A 14016-nucleotide genomic window follows, 5' to 3' on the forward strand; every position below is an offset into this window, starting at 1 on the left:
AACTCACTGATTTACAATGTGATGTTAAATGAAAGCTAGATGTAAGGACTTGACAAATGTTGAACTTTCAAATCTTTGCCAAAAAATAAATATCTGAAGCTTCGTTCTTTCGCTTGCTCTGTTGAAGCCATGTTTTCTACAACTTCAGTTTGTGAACAATTATTTTCAACAATTAAAATAGTAAAAACCTAATTTAGATCACGACTGACAGACAAATACCTTCGTGATCAACTACGACTGGCAGTAAGTGACATAATTCCTGATTTTGAAACTTTATCGCAGAGACATTCTGAAGACAGTTAATTTTAGGTTGTGATATTGTTCATTTATTGTTCATTTCTTTCTTCGTTACACGTACTTAGTTTGTAGCCTTGTACTGTATAAAATTATATTTAAGTGCTTGACGTAAGGAAAATGAAAATCCGTTAATAAGTCAGACAGTTGCTTCACTTCCCCTTCGGGTGTCCGCCTCCCTCCATAGGTGCTATGCACGTTGCAGGTTACACAGTGGCTCGGCGCACGATCACATTTTCGCCACCGCTGATGTAGTGTGTTCGAAAGCACGACAGACAGATCAAGAAATATGAATGAGGACAGAAACTTACCCCTTAACTCGCAATTTTATCCAGAAGTCAAATTGACCACATCGTATTTCTGTAAGTAAATGTTGTTTTAATTAAGCTTTGCCTAAATCATAGTCATTTGTCTGTCTTGTAGTTAGGCCACTTTTGACCTGTTTCGATCTCACTTTTCCAAAACTCTACCCATAGAACTTCTCTCTCTCCTACCCTCTTTCGTACACAGCTTCATAAACTTTTGGCAGTCAGTTTCTTGTCATTGTGAAAACATGTTGAAGCTATTTTGTTTTATAGTTTTGGATCTCTTCTAATACAGGAACTATTTCAATTTTTCTACAAACTGTAATATAATTTTGTGACTCATCCAATAGTAACCTACTGTTTCCTCATATATTTCATATACTGCTTTTATTATTCATATTCCTGCTTCTATCGTTGTCCAGTTTTCATTACAAAATTTGTGGGAGAGCTAGTGTATTTTGTAATGTTAATATGGACTTCCTTACAGTTTTCTGCAGTTTAAACACACAGTTTATTATGTCCGCCACTTTCAACTAATTGTTTAGTTCATGTCTGATACCTTTTTTGTTCCCTCTATACAGGGTGTATCTAAATTGGTGTCAAATATTTCGGGGACATGTTCCTAACACCAAAACATTACAAAAAGTTCATATGAACATTGGTCTCAAAATAATTTATTTCAGAGTTACAAGACAAAATTTAATGTTACAAAAATTGCTTGGAGTGGCTTCCTCCTGCTTCGATGTGTCTCCTAAACCTGCGTTACATGCTCTGGCATGCTCTGTTGAAAATTCCTGGAGTGTTTCGTATTTCGTGAAATCCAGTTGGATACGCTCTCAGAATATCAACATTAAGTACAGGAGTCGCATAAACCAGGGACTTTAATGTCCCCAGACGAAGAAATCCATTGGATTCAAATCAGGCGATCGAGCAGGCCATGCAATGAATCCCCTTCGACCAATACATCTTTGGGGAAATCGATCATTACAAAAATTACGAACTATCAGACTGAAATGAGCTGGAGCAGCATCGTGTTAAAGCACATTCGTTGGATGACGTCCAGAAGCACATCATCAATTAAATGATGCAAATCATTTCGTTCTGTTCACTCACAGAATACATTTTCTTCTGATTTCTTTGCTCTACAAAATACAAACAAACAAAAAACCATCAAACAATCAGCGGTCAATGAAGGGACAAATTCTTCAGTAACTCCCTAACGAATGGTTTTCGGACCCATGTTCATATTAGCTTTTTTTAATTGTTTTGATGTTAGAAACACGTCCCCGAAATATTTGACACCAATTTAGATACACCCTGTATAATCAGATTTCATAAATAGTTCACTTGTTTGTTATTGATAACTTGCAGTATTTTGTTTCTTCACGTACTCGGTCCTTTAAATGTCTGTGATTTTGTTTCCTTACCAAGATTGTTAATCCTTGTTGAGTTATAAGTTTTATTAATCTGAAAGTAACTCTCTGTAAGGTATCTTCTATATCTAACACCATCAAATAACAGGAGTCATCGTTCTGCCACTCGGTTTAAATATGACCCTAAATGCCCTGAAGGTAGTCCCTTACTCCTTCTAAAATCTCTCCTATAATCTTAGAAGTGATTATTCAGGAGTGAAATACTAGAAACCCACGTACTAAATTGTAGGAACTGACGTAACAACAAGGAACAACAGTGTGTACTCTACTAAAGTAAATAACCTCCACATCAAATAACCTTAAGAGGTTTAAATGTGCTATAAAACAAAAAAATCTGGTCCGTTTTCATTTCTAAAAACCGCAGTTGAACTGTTATGACTCATTTCGAACGATATTAAACAAGTCAATGAAATTTATATACGGCATTCACTTTTCTTTAGTTCTTTTGCCTTGTATGGAATGGGTTTTCATTCATAAATTTAAGTGTTACTGAAAATTCTTGACCTCAATTTAAAATTTCTTAATATTAGCAAACAAGTTTATATAAAATATCACGTATTTCCTGTCACCAATTACTCTTCTCAATGCGGCTATGGTACACCGATAGCTCTTACAAAAAAGCTGCGTTGGAACCATTGTTGTGGTTAAACAAAACACTGCGCGAAAATTACAGATTTACTCATTATACACTGTGGAAGAAAAGATGTTACTTAAATTCACACGAGTGTAGATTAGTGCCGTTACGGGCAAATTTTGTACATTTCATACACCAGTAATAATCAATTCAGAAATTTTTATTTTTCGAGAAAATTAAATGCATTACTTATGTAGCAAAGTTGTAGAACATAAACAGCAGAACTTACTCCTTCACTTTACTGACTTGCAGAGAGTGGATATAATTAATCGACACTTACACTTTTCATGACTAAATAATTACTACCCGCAGTGAAAGCTTAAAAACATTGTAATGCTTTTCGAAAAATTTTGTAAGAAACAGTGTTTTTATATTTTCTGTTCGTCACGCTTCTAGGAATAATATCTGAGAAGGAATTAAGTACGTTCCTTTCCACCCTGTATGTGTGCCTTGAGTCAAGAGACGCTCTTCGAATGATACAGAAGTTTGCCCACGAATATCTACATGTGCTCTGGATTTCAACTCCGTCTCTTTGTTGGCTCGTATGCTACAACTCTTTGTCCATGATGCTTAGGTGGTTGTTTAGATACAGAATCACAAGAAATTATTTCAAATATTCTTTCCAGTTTTGTTCTTTATATTTTCTTTAATTGAAAATAACTTGGATTGTTTTTGTCTCCTTAATTTAAGAACGTAACTTTTCTTTGGCAATATTAATGCTGGGTTTGCAGTGAAAGATCTGCTCTTTCGCAGACACTATGAATGAATAAATGTTTGTTAGAAATTTCATTTTTGTTAAAGTGATTTTATTTATGCCTTCCTCTGTTTGACTATGTTCCTCAGAAGAAGTATTAAAAAAATCTTGAACGTTCGAAACTTCCTATGAATTTAGAGTAAAATGATGTCTTCTTTCGTTTCAACTACTTTTTACGTCATATTTTATGTTGCCTTTTCAGTTATTATAATTAAAAGTGGCATCACATTTTAAGTAAATAATGTTTTTAATTTTATCAATAATAATATTATATAATATTTGAAGTGTTATATCAGTGAAGAAGTGTGTTGTGTCAGTGAAGTGTGTTTCTGTCAGTGAAGCTTTATAGTTTACAGTGCAAAGTATTTGAACAGCGAAATGTTTTTGAAGTGTTAATGAAATCAGGATAGTATCAGTGAAATGTGTCGTAGTTCCAGTGCAGTGAGTGAGTTGACAGCGAAATGAGTGTAGTGCTGAAAGGTACCTGTGCAGATATGAACATATCATACTCGTGGGTTTTAGTCCGAACTTAGGGTTAAGATACAAATTAGATTTACTTTAAATGTTATTTTAAGTGATCGTGCTTCATTTAATTTAGGATGCTCCCTGTTATTATTATTAATTATTATTATTAATTTATTATTAATCGTGTTTATTATTGTCTCAATTGAGTGTAATTAGTTACCACTGCCAGCGGGTATATAGCCTTTGCAGTGTGAATAAATACATACACATTATATATGTGTATTATTTTAAATCACACTGTATTCTTCATGAAATATGAATGCCTCATTTTTCTTAACTAATCCTGTGAAAATTATACTTATTTCTTATGTGTGTTTCAATATCATTATTTTATTATCAGATGACAAAATCGCCACCGGCGTAGCTCAGTCGGCTGAGGCGCTTGCCTGTCATTCGGGAGTTGCGCTCGAACGTAGGTTCGATTCCCGCTTGGACTGATTACCTGCTTGGGTTTTTACGAGGTTTTCCCCAACTGTAAGGAAAATGTCAGGTAATCTACGGCAAATCCTCGGCCTCATCTCGCTATCACCAGTCCTATCGACGCTAAATAACCTAGTAGTTGATACAGCGTTGTTAAATTACCCACAAAAAAAAAGGTAAAATCTATGTAATGTGTAGATATGTTCAATGACAAATGGGCGTGTTAAAATTTAAGAAAATTGTTACTTGATTACCATCTTCAAATCTTTCACAAGATCTCTATGGCAACACCTTAATTAAAACAGAGAATTAAACGACCAGTTTATATGCTTTCATAATCACCAAGGTCGCGAAAAAGAAACTGTGGGAGACGTGAACCGTGTAAGAAGGTTAAATACCGCTATTTGTTTTGTTCCAGAGAATGATGATGCTAATGATTTCACGGTGAAGAGAGTCGGAAAGTAAAAGCTTTCTCATTCGTAGAATCTCTCCTCGCTGTATAACATGAGGTTCACAAAAAAAGTACCTATATCTTTATCCGAGGTCAGCGGGTAGGTACACTTGCTACTGTTGTCCAGACCGGATTCAAACAAAAGACAGTCTGACGGGAAACAAAACAAATGCCGATGGCTGCATTAGGTAACACGTCGCCGTGGCTACAGACACTTCATCAATGGGCAACGAGACCGTTTGTCAGTACCGGAGCAGCATGTTCCACTGGTGTTGGGAAAAGAGTTCTGTTTTATGATCCTGCATGTGAATGGTCATATTAGAGGACGTAGAGGCGTGACGTGAAAACGTACTTCAAAGTAGGGTCAATGTAGAGTATCCACCGGCCACTGAACGAATATTTCACACTTTTATCACTGCCAATGCTGCGCTATAAACCAATTTTCGGCAATCTAATGTAAAAGACTGCCTACAGATATTTGGAAAGTTTCAGAGAAAATACACAAATTCAATCTTCTAACACGATTTTCTTGTTTTTATGAATTAAGTAATTTTCTGGGAGACATCGTTAGATTTAGACCACTCTTACACTAAACCTGAGAATTTGAGCTTATTAATCAGATATGATTCTACTTACTGTTTTTTATATCCTCACCTGTATGTAATTTCTATTTTATACATATTTCATTGTTATTTTCCATCCAAAGATCATTAAGAACGCTGAATATTACTTAATATCTCCTATCTTTCTTCAAATAGTGTTTATATGCCATGTTGATTTTCTTTTGTTTTCATAAGTTAACAATGATGCACATTGGGAGCAACATATAAGAAATTATTTTCCTACACAATCCACGCTATATTCACGTTGTTTTGAAATGATTAATCGAAGATGGTTTGCTTATTGTTTATTACACGCACATTTGTATGTAATTTCTATTCTGTACGTTTTTTTCTATCCCAAGATCATTAAGAACGCTGAATATTACTTAATATCTCCTATCTTTCTTCAAATAGTGTTTATATGCCATGTTAATTTTCATTTGTTTTCATAAGTTAACAATGATGCACATTGGGAGCAACATATAAGAAATTATTGTCCTACACAATCCACGCTATATTCACGTTGTTTTGAAATGATTAATCGAAGATGATTTGCTTATTGTTTCTTACACGCACATTTGTATGTAATTTCTATTCCATACGTTTTTTTCTATCCCATTAAGAATGGTTAATATTATTCATGCTTGTTTCCTGTATTTCTTAAAATAATGTCATGTGGCATGTTAGTTTTTATTTGTCGTTATTTACATAAAAATGATGCGCCCAAAAATAATAATAATTTAGAAACATGTTACATAAATCATCCTTGTGCCAAAAGAGAATGCTCCCTGGACCAAATTGTCGTATTTTGCATTCGCTGAAATGGGTAATAATATAATATAATTATGTTGTACGTAGCAAGATCGATTATTCAATTGATAGGATATTTTATGACGTCATGACTGAGGTATCTATTATCAGTTGCTTTTATTTGTCAGAAGGCCTTGACTGACGAGTATATAAGGACTGGCGCTCTTACGGGTCGAGGTCGGGGTTTGGGATGGCTCACAAGCAACAAATTATACTAAATATGTTTAGGATTAGTGTAAAACTGGCCTATGTCTCCTATATTGGGTGGGACATAAGTAACATTCACCCAAATTAGACCTAAAGGCAAGGTTCTGTTAAGGTTCAACGCTTATAAAACTTTTACACACCAAAATCACTGAAAAAGATGTTAAAAATACCTCCATTTACCTGTGCACAAAGGTTGTATCAGCGAGACAAGGATTCTAACGTGGTGAAAGACTTCAGGATTATAGTTTATTTCCCCTGCTGTAGCGAATATTCGGGCTACCAGACCGTCTTCTGATTCAGTTGGGTTTGTGTAAACAAGATTACACATCTGTTCCCACAAAAAAAACCAGAGGAGTCAAATCAGGAGAACGAGGAGGTCAAGGTATAGAACAGCCTCTGCCAATCCACTTCCCTGGAATTTGTTCATGTAGTCACGCACACGATGTGAATTTGTAGAGTAGTCATGAACTGAAGAACTCATACGTCCTCTGTCGGTTTAATAAAGCCTCTGAAGAAAATATTACGGAAAACCGTTTATTTTAGTGTCCCATATAACTTCCCGGAGTTTGTCGGTTTAATTACTTTTTACCCAGTACAATAAACAATCGTACCTTCAAGAAGGGAGACAAGATTAACTGTAGTAACTTTCCAGGAATATCACTTTTCTTGACGTCGTACAAAATTTTGTCCAATATTCTTTTGAGAAGGTTAACTCCGTACGTAGATGAAATTATTGGGGATCATCAGTGTGGCTTAAGGCGTAATAGATCAACTATTGATAAGATATTTTGTATTCGACAGATAATGAAGAAAAAATGGGAGTATAAGGTTACAGTGCATCAGTTATTCATAGATTTCAAAAAGGCATATGACTCGGTTAAGAGAGAAGTTTTATATGATATTTTATTGAATTTGGTATTCCCAAGAAACTAGTTCGATTAATTAAAATGTGTCTCAGTGAAACGTACAGCAGAGTCTGTATAGGTCAGTTTCTGTCAGATGCATTTCCAATTCACTGTGGGCTAAAGCAAGGAGATGCACTATCACCTTTACTTTTTAACTTCGCTCTAGAACATGCCATTAGGAAAGTCCAGGATAACAGAGAGGGTTTGGAATTGAACGGGTTACGTTAGCTGCTTGTGTATGCGGATGACGTGAATATGTTAGGAGAAAATCCACAAACGATTAGGGAAAACACGGGAATTTTACTGGAAGCAAGTAAAGCGATAGGTTTGGAAGTAAATCCCGAAAAGACAAAGTATATGATTATGTCTCGTGACGAGAATATTGTACGAAATAGAAATATAAAAATTGGAAATATATCTTTTGAAGAGGTGGAGAAGTTCAAATATCTTGGAGCAACAGTAACAAATATATTTGATACTCGGGAGGAAATTAAACAGAGAATAAATATGGGAAATGCCTGTTATTATTCGGTTGAGAAGCTTTTATCATCCAGTCTGCTGTCAAAAAATCTGAAAGTTAGAATTTATAAAACAGTTATATTACCGGTTGTTCTTTATGGTTGTGAAACTTGAAATCTCACTTCGAGAGAGAGGCATACTGTAGGTTAAGGGTGTTTGAGAATAAGGTGCTTAGGAAAATATTTTGGGCTAAGAGGGATGAAGTTACAGGAGAATGGAGAAAGTTACACAACACAGAACTGCACGCATTGTATTCTTCACCTGACATAATTAGGAACATTAAATCCAGACGTTTGAGATGGGCAGGGCATGTAGCACGTATTGGTGAATCCAGAAATGCATATAGATTGTTAGTTGGGAGGCCGGAGGGAAAAAGATCTTTGGGGAGGCGGAGACGTAGATGGGAAGATAATATTAAAATGGATTTGAGGGAGGTGGGATATGATGATAGAGACTGGATTAATCTTGCTCAGGATAAGGACCAATGGCGGGCTTATGTGAGGGCGGCAATGAACCTCCGGGTTCCTTAAAAGCCAGTAAGTAGTAGGAGTATTAGTATAGATATAGATATAGACATAGATATAGAAGAAGAATCAGGATGATTTAAAGAGAATTCCGCTCTGCTTCCATAACTCGGATTTACATCGCGTGCGCGTGTATATAAATAGGTTAACCTCCTTCAATATATCCGCCTGGTTTGAGCGGAGATCACGTGTCCACTGCTTTTAAACTTAACCTTGCTCTTCTGTCCTTGCATACCTAAATGCCGCTACTGTAACAACAGCAATTGAGTGAGATATAAACTGTTCTAAAATTCTAATGTCCGTGCTCTCGTTCATTTTTTGTTTCTCCGCTAATAGGGGGCAGGTCGAGGTGTGGGCGAGTCACGCCACATATTTGATGACTGGTATCAGGGAACTAGAAAGGTCGGCCCGGATGCACTCAACGTACTAACTTGCTACTTTATATTCAGCGAGGAGTAAGTGATTTCAACCATATTTCATTTTCAGATCCTGGCAGGTAATGGGGAGAAAATTACGTCAGACTAATGAGACAAGGGTGGCAAACTGAATTGCAGACAAAAGCTACTACTTTTCTTTGCCTTAGGTTATTTTCTGGTGAAGACTCACTACGTACAGTAACTCTTTCTTACTTAGAGATGTAAATCATTAGAATACTGTTGACTACATAGAGCAGGCCTTGCACAAGGTTTGAGCTCTCTGAGCCGGCTCACAGCTCATGAGCGGAATGCAGATATTAGCTGCGCTCTGTATAAGGATGGACTGGAAAAACGGGTGATCTGGTACAAAATGTGCACAAAAGAAAATACTATTACGAGTGTTTATGAAATGAATTCCCGTTGAGTGTTTGCAAAACTATCTTGGACTATTATTAATTAATAAAGAAATATTAGCTACTTAAATGTACAATATTATTTTGTTCTATTTTTATTTATCAGTACATCAAAACGAGGTTTTATGCTGTTGGCAGCTGAAAGGAACAGTAGCCTACTGATCGTAATGAAACATCAGTTACAGATGTTCGATGTCTGCCTTTATTAAAGTTGATTATAGAAAACAGTTGCTCACAAATATAAATGTTGAGCCAAACATAGCAATCATTTTCACAGCCAGCCTGTGTAGTCGTGTATATTATTGCTAATGTTTAGTCTTGTAAAACTCAACCAGGCTAGTAGTATTATTCAAACGATCTTTAGCCCTTAGGTCACATTGAAGATCAATAAGTTCGAGCTGTAAATCGTTAAATGTTAAATGTTACGTTCCGTCTTTTAGATTCCTCCATACTGTACTGTAGCAGTAGGTAAGCAACGTGAAACAGTTACTGAGAATAGGCCTACACACTGCACTCCACTAGATAACCGAGTGGTCGTTTCTCTCTCCTCTACCTATAGCAAGTCTATGTCATTCTGACGTGTCTTCCTCTCCGTTTCGGCGAGCGGTAAACACAGCTCTCCCGCTCCGAAGGAGCGCGCGCGCTCGTTGAGCGCTGTTTGTGCAGGTGTGACATAGAGGAATATTTCATAAAATTATAAACAAATAATTACTTTTCTTCTTTAGAATTAAAAGATTGGATTTAAGCCCGTTCCGATACAAAGGAATTTATTGAAATCGCTACGTCCATCTTTCTTGCCCGACCTTTATTCCGTCTTCCAGCAGGATTACAAAATAGTGCTTGCCTCGGTAGGCTATGAGATGGTCTATCTGTATGTAAAGAAATATATTAATTATAGTGCCATTAAAGAAATACCTAGTCCTAGTGGTAGCTGTTCAAAGAAAAAATACTTTCGTAAATATTACAAGAGTTATTTGGAACTTGGATTTACTTGGTGTGGCAATGAGAGTGAACCAAAACCTCGGTGCGTTGTTTGTTACGAAGTGCTTTCAAACGAGTGTATGAAACCCGCGAAATTGAAACGGCACTTAGAGACGAAACACGTAATGTAAAAAGTAAACCTGTCGGATTTTAAAATAGGCGAAGTCTAAAATTTGTTATAACGTCATCTGAAAAAATAAATAAAAAAAATTAATGCAGAAACATGCACGATTTTGAACAAGTAAAGATGCAGTTTGGAACTTTCCATTATTGGTGTAGGATGTACAGTACGTGCCCATTTCAATGTGCAGACTGGGTGTCAGCAAAACTATTAATAAAGTCATCAATACATGAAAAGATTCAGTACTTTGGTCCTCTGTTATGAATTCGGGTGGTCCCTGGCTGGGTTACAGGCGCGGCGCCAGATATGCAGGGAAAAATGGCGAGAAATGCCACGTTCATAGTGCTTTAAATCCGTCTTTTGTTGCTGAGAGTAAAGTGGGAAGTGGGTAGACGGGTAGAGTAAGAAATTTCATAAAATATTAGTAGGCCTACTGAAAGAAAAAGTGAAAGGCGATTGCCATGTGTCATTTCCAAACTCTGAGATTTCCAGCTATAGTGTGATAGGCCTACGCAATTCGTTTGAATTTTATTTTTTCTTCTGTCTTTTATGAAGGACCTGCAGACTTACTAAAGGCTTTACCAATAACCAAAAATGTATTTAAAAATACGCTTAAGGACTTTACTAATAGACAGTAGTATATTATACACACTATTTAAAATGTGTAATTGTTATCTTGTTATTTGAAGTGTTCTGTCAGTGAGGAAGTGTGTTGTGTCAGTGAAGTGTGTAGTGTCAGTGAAGACTATTGTGCAAGTGAAGTGTGTTGGTGTCAGTGAAGTGGCTGTGCAAAGTATTTGAACAGTGAAATGGTTAGAAGTGTCAGTGAAATCAGGTAAAATCAGTGCAAATAAGTGTGTGCCGAAAGGTACTTGTGCAGGTATTAACCTGTCACACTCGTGGGTCTTAGTTCGAACTTAGGGTTAAGATACAAATTAGATTTACTTTAAATGTTATTTTAAGTGATCATGCTTCATTTAATTTAGGATGATCCTTGTTATTATTATTATTATTATTATTATTATTATTATTATTATTATTATTATTATTATTATATTATTATATTATTATTATTATTATTATTATTATTATTATTATTATTAATTGTTTTTATTAGCTGTGCTTATTATTAATTGTCATTATTGAGTGTAATTAGTTATCACTGCCACCGAGTATATACCCATTTGCAGTGTGAATAAATACATACACATACACAAGGCCAGAACTCGAGGATCACAGGTGGTCCGCGGACTATAGTTTGAGAAACGCTGAAATCAAAACCTGTAGTGAGATTACTATAGACAAAGTTTTCATGAAAACGTACATTTTTTTAAGCGCGAATATAAAAAAAAGATCAAATTTGTCAAAATAGGACTATTTTCACTAGCGCATCGCCATGAAAAAGTGGGCATTAAATACGATGGCCAAAGTACCGTGTAGACACAAATATGATTGGACGTTCTGTCTGTGAACGACCCGTCTGAACATTTAATTCCTCTCTAAGGCTGTGACTTCTTATTTTGTCCCTAAGAGCCAACCCCAAGAGTGATCTCTGAACCTCATTTCTTCAGCTTCCATTCGTTGGACATCTCTTTCCATCACTATTCAGGTTTCCCTGTCGTATAATAAAATTTGTTTTGCTGCAATATTATGAAGCCGTAATTTTATATCTTTTCTCAGTTTTTATTCCAGGTAGGCTATGCTGTATTACAAACATTCGCTTCAATATGGTTTCCTATATATTCGATATCTCCATTCATTTTTTGTATTGAGACGGCACATCCCAAGTATCTTAAGCAGCTTAAGAACATTTTCTGAATCTGCAAAGAGCACCTGATCATCAGCGAACAAAACTGTATTAATACATTTTTCTTATATACGAAAGTAAACAAAAATTAAAATTTATCAGAGCTTTGTACAAAGTATTCTATCATATGGAAGTGAAACATGGTCATTACTTACTTATGGCTTTTAGAGAATCCGGAGGTTCATTGCTGCTGTCACATAAGCCCCCCATCAGTCCCTATCCTGAGCAACACTCCAGTCTCTACCATTATATCCCACCTCCCTCCAGTAGCGGCTCGTCGTAAAAAAATAGGTGAAGTTCTGTTCATATACACAACTGAATGAAAAGCTTTACCAATATAACGAGTAGGCTTACATTTCTTAAATTAAGTACAATTTTACTAGTTCTAGAACACATGCAAACAGGAAAATTAATTTATTTCAGGACTCACCCAATTTCTTGCATACCAAGTCAGTCCTCTATCTTTTAATGGTATACGTGCGTGAACGACCACAAGTATTATCAGAAAATGCATGCTCTAAATTTCTTAAATTTTATAAGAAAATTAACTCACAATTGGACAAAAATTACAAGGTACCACAACAAGACTTATTAGAACTTAAATATCTGATGAAAGTATAAAAAAGTTACTAATAATATTTTTCAAACCAGTTTTATCAGAGTATGAAAAAAAAACAAACAAAAAATTCTACAGTTACATCATTTGGTAACCATAACATTGTTATGATCTCTCCGACATCTTTAATATTTTTCCTGCATGTAATAAACACTTATTTCTGAAAAGTAGACTACTCTCAGACATGTAGAGTTATTTTAATACAATTAATTTTTAATTTTTCCCATATAAAATATATTAAAATTTATGTAATGTTTTGTGAACTAATTTTTCTATTTTCAAAGAAATGGGCATTATTGTAGTCTACCTTTTGCATAAATGCATATTAAATCAATGTACAAAATTTCAGAATTCTATCGTTAATGGTTGTGGAGTTATGAAATAATATGTGTGAAAATTTTCAAATTTTGGAAAATTTAATTTAAAGTTAAAAGTGAATTTAAAAAATATTATTAGTAACCTTTTTTTATCGGGTATTTAAGCTCTAATAAGTCTAGTTGTGTACCTTGTAATTTTTGTCTAATAGGGAGTTCATTTCCTTATAAAATTTTGGAAATTTAGAGCCTGCATTTTCTGATAATATTTGTGCTCGTTCACGCACATATACCCTTTAAACCGCAAACCTGTCGATAATTTCTTCATAAAATGTGTGAGTTTAACCGACGGTGGAGAGTATATCTCTATGCAAAGCTATGTGGGTTGTATTCCTGATAAAATAACATAGAGCCAGCTAATTTACCGTTGCCGGGGTGGCTGCTTGGACACATAGAATGAGGATATTATTCTCGAGTCAGATAATACATAGTGTACTGTAAAATTTCACAACCCTTAAATAATAGCCCCCGGACTTGGAGACCAGCTTCAACCCTTCTCTATTTATTAGTACCGTTAGATCTGCAAACTGGTTACTCCACCTACAACAAGTCTCCGTAACTGAAATACTCAGAAACGCACTTCACTCATAAAATCTTTCTTTAGTGCGTGACGTCACGTTACCATGAAAACCAAGTGTTGTATGAGAATGGGAGCCCAAATAATTTCACCTCTACAATATTGAAAGTTCCAATAGTCACCGCTCGGCGCTCGTAACAGTTGATATTCTATTCAGTGAACGGTTAGGTACTGTTTATACAACTAAACACTGTTCATAACGACCGGAAAGAATTTTTTTTTTATTTTAGAAATACGATACCGGTAATATATAGAATTAATTATTAATAAGAGATAAAATTGTGTTTTACATGTAATTAGGTGAAGTGGCACTTCACCTACTTCACCT

At 35.3% G+C, this 14016-nt stretch overlaps 1 protein-coding gene across 3 annotated transcripts in view; it reads left to right on the plus strand.

Annotated features, from left to right (window-relative positions):
* The window catches only part of LOC138703834 (C-type lectin mannose-binding isoform-like), a 653858-nt gene that overhangs the window by 172542 nt on the left and 467300 nt on the right, over positions 1-14016 (plus strand). The gene's annotated exons all lie outside the window — the stretch shown is intronic.

This window comes from Periplaneta americana, chromosome 7 (genome assembly GCF_040183065.1).
Source record: "Periplaneta americana isolate PAMFEO1 chromosome 7, P.americana_PAMFEO1_priV1, whole genome shotgun sequence".
Lineage (NCBI taxonomy): Eukaryota > Metazoa > Arthropoda > Insecta > Blattodea > Blattidae > Periplaneta > Periplaneta americana.